Below are 4,070 nucleotides of genomic sequence, written 5' to 3'. Positions count from 1 at the left end.
TCACTGAATGCACCATGTGGAAAGGTTCTGAAACGGGCGTCTCTTGAACGTTACTTTACACCCGGACTCTGACCGCAGCAGAAGCACCGTGAGTGTGTGGAGCCAGTTTATATTCTGTGTGGAGTTAAAAGGAAATAAATGTTTGGATAAAAACTACTCCATTCGTCGACTGATGTCTTCAAGCTGCAACATATATATATATTGAAGCCATCAGAAGTAGTGTTATTACTCACCGAGCATTTAACCTCAGCTTCAGTTATTTTCTGTGACCCATTTGGTGACACTTTTTCCTCCAATCTACCAGCTGCAACCACAACATCCTCCCCAGCCACAACACAGCCGCATGTTAGCTTTGCTTTGTTATGGCCAAGCAGCAGAGATGGAGTAATGTTTACTCTGAGAGTCAACATGTAGGCTTGGATTGATGCAGACTGTGTAAAGTTGATGTGTTTTAGTGGAAACTGTAAGAAACCTTTAGAGACTCACTCATCTTCCAAAGTAGCAGTTGTTAGGAACAGATGTAACATTTCATGTGCTTGTTTTGTCTTTCTGACACAATTCTGCTAAAAAAAAAAGGTTACGCAACATTAAAGGAGGAGAAAATCCAAACATTGACTCAATTAAGATTCCTAGTTTCATCGCAAGAAGCGGGTTTCACTTTAATCCAGTTCTATGGTGAACATTATGCCTTTAAATTCAGTTTTTTTTCTGTCTTGTTGTGCTTTGCTGTCATTTTTTTCTAATTTATGAACTCAAAAAGGTCAAGGTGAATTTTATAAACATCTCATTTGATATATAGCTTGAACGATTGCAGGCACATAAAACATCAGACCAGTGTTTAGAAAGGCCAGGCTCCGGTGATTTACTAGTTTAATAATGTTACATGGCTCCGGATGGCCTGCTCATGAGGAGCTTGGTCTACTCTGCAGTTATTCATTACCCAAGGGTGATCAGTGTGCTATAGGGCACCACAACAGCAGCTAGAACAGGTAATCTCCTGCTATTTGTTTATGTCTGCGCAAGCTTCCCTGTGCCACTCCTTTAATCCCGACCTTACGCTGGCAAAAACCTTTCCAGATATATTTGATTATCTTAGGATCTTTTATTTTACTATTTAAACATGTTAAATGTGCAAAACCGTGTTATTTTACTGTACTTTGCATGGGAGTTCAAGCTGGCTGAACATAAAACGTTGCGTGCTTGCAGTTGATGCAGGGCATGATGGTTACCCAAGACTCAGCTGGGTGATATTTGATAAGTGCACTATACGTCATAGCACCTGAAACGTACACACAATAACACCTCAGAGTCGCCCGATAACCGGGGATCGGAGGAATTCCAGCGCTGCAGCCCGAGATATTATAAACCCACGTGAGAGAAAAGTGCAAGCTCTTTATCTTCTTGATGCAAAAGTGCATACAAAATGCTAAAAATAAACCAAAAGTGTTATGATTCCAGGAAAGCCCCTCAGCTTAGTTTAACAACTCTACTTCAGAGCAGCATAAAGCTGATTGCCTGGGAAAAGTGGATTTTTTTTTTTTTACTTTTCCCTATCAGGGTGTTTTCTCTTTAAAGGAAACATCTCTGTGCTGTGACAAAGAGAAGTTTCCATGGCTGTCCTTGCTAAGACTGGTTTGTCTTATCTGTGGCCTTCAGGCAGAAAAACGGGGGTTACACTTGATAAAGCATTCAAGCTGAGAAGTCTAGGGGATGTGTTTATGATCGACATTGAACTGTCATCTCTGTAAACAACTCGGGGTCAAGGAGTCAAGAAGGGCAGCACACGGTAAACGAGTGTATTTGTAGCCCCGGTAAACAGCTTCCTGTGCAGCCGTAGTAGTTACAGCCAGAGTCATGGTGCAGAACTGAAGTGTGACGTAGTAGTTCTGAGCATGTTGTTGATCAAAACTGGAAGCAGAAGTTACATTTCGCTAGAAATGATTTACTCAGTCAGTTAATCAAGTTTCCAGAGAATAAAAAGGCTCAGAAATTCACCTGCTTTTRGCACTGGAACCACATCAGCTCACTGTGGTGCTACATTTGGCTGCCTAATGTGTAATTACCCAGTTTACGCTAAAGATACCCTTAAATTATCTTAGACTCTCATGTTTTGCTCTAACATTTCTTTTTTTTGTCTGAGGATGGGGAAAAAAAACTCAAACACCGTTGGCCGCAGAACACGCAGCACTCAATTCCTAACACAAACACACTCCAGTTATTCTTGGAGGAATGCCCTCGCACCACAAATAATCGTCCAGTTTGCAGGATCAGTGACGAATTACTGACGCATGTTTGAGGTTTACAGCCTCATTTAAAGGCTGCGGCCTGGTGGTAAACTCACACACTGTCAACTCCTCTTATGGGAAGACATCGTGGGACACCGCGTGGGATTTTCTACAAACTGCTCAGATTGAACTGACATTTTAAATGCTTGTCACTTTAGAAGAGTTGTTACCGGGAGCTACTCTGTACCCTGACGTTTTTACAGGTGTTACCTGACAGTTCTCTTTAACTGGAGTTCTAAAACCTTACTTTAGGTTTCTTCAAAGCAGCTTCTGAAAATGGAATTCATGACTTACTGTTTCCGATATAAAAGTTCATAAGTTTCCTTAAAAATATTAGTCATCGAACAACTTTACAAAAGGGAAGGAAAGCTGTTTTTAGAAGTCGTGATTCAGTCTGGAAGTATCAGTGTGTGTGGCAACATGTTCCAGCACTTCTACACTGACTTCAATGCCAGAAACATTTTTGAAAACGGTGAATGTGTGCTTATAGGAACGTTTGTGACAACATTCTGGTTTGTTAAGTTGTTCATCTGTAAAGTGATCTGACCACATGAGAAGCTATCAGATGCTTCCAGGCCACATGTTAGTTGTTAAAAAGTACTTGGAGTTGTTCATTTGAATGTACCAGCAAGAATTATTTAATGAGTGGTAGGCTAAACAAATGAGGAACAAATGAGGTTAGTGTATCAAAAGTAAAAAAAAGTTTCCTCTATTGTTTCTCCCCTCCTCCCTCATTTCTTTTTTTTTGTCCTTCCTGCATCACTTTTCTTGGCCGACCATCATCAGGGTTTTAGAAAACAAGAGTTTCTGTGAGGTTTAACTTATAAAGAGCTTTTAAAAAAAGAATAAGTTCCTTCTCCGCATGTTTGGGTTAATTTATCTCTGTTTTGGGTTAAAAACTATTCTAACCAGAATCTGTACTCCTTCTTAGACCAGAGTTGGGATGTTTGTGACGCTAATGTCATTCTTTTCCTTGTGAGTTGTTTATGTGCACCAGTCCAAGTGGAGAAATAAAATAAAGCAGGGCTTTGGAAATAGTTTATCCTTCATCTATGTTTATAGAAAAAAAGTAATCTGTTTTGTCAAGCAATATTTTGCGTTATATCACTGGTTTGTTTAGCATTTTGGGGATTAACGGGGACAGAACCAACCCAGAGCGCGAAGGTCTCATGTTCAGCAGATTTTCGTTCAAAATATCAGGTCTGTTTTTCACCTGCCTTATACTTCCATCTAGTCTGGAAAGAGTTTTGATTTGATGCTGGAGTTAGTCAACATGTAAGACAATTAGATCTATCTTTTTTGACTAACATAAACTGTAATTAGAAGATGAGTAGCCAGTGTGTCTGAGCATAGATAGGTAGATGCATTGGTAGGTAGATGTGTTGGTAGGTAGGTTGGGTAGGTAGGTAGGTAGGTAGGTAGATGGGTGTGTTGGTAGGTAGGTAGGTAGGTAGGTAGGTAGGTAGGTAGGTAGGTAGGTAGGTAGGTAGGTAGGTAGGTAGGTAGGTAGGTAGGTACTGTATATATGGGTGGGTAGATGGGTAGATATTGGATAGGTAGGTAGGTAGGTATGGGTGTGTTGGTAGGTAGGTAGATAGATAGGTAGATGGGTGTGTAGCTAGGTAGGTAGATAGGTAGATGGGTGTGTAGGTAGGTAGGTAGGTAGGTATGGGTGGGTAGATGGGTAGATATGGATAGGTAGGTAGGTAGGTAGGTAGGTAGGTAGGTAGGTAGGTAGGTAGGTAGGTAGGTAGGTAGGTAGGTAGGTAGGTAGGTAGGTACTTC

This window comes from Austrofundulus limnaeus, unplaced genomic scaffold (assembly GCF_001266775.1).
Source record: "Austrofundulus limnaeus strain Quisiro unplaced genomic scaffold, Austrofundulus_limnaeus-1.0 Scaffold59, whole genome shotgun sequence".
Taxonomy (NCBI): Eukaryota; Metazoa; Chordata; class Actinopteri; order Cyprinodontiformes; family Rivulidae; genus Austrofundulus; species Austrofundulus limnaeus.
The sequence above is the reverse complement of the archived record's forward strand: the minus strand, read 5'-3'. Positions refer to the sequence as shown.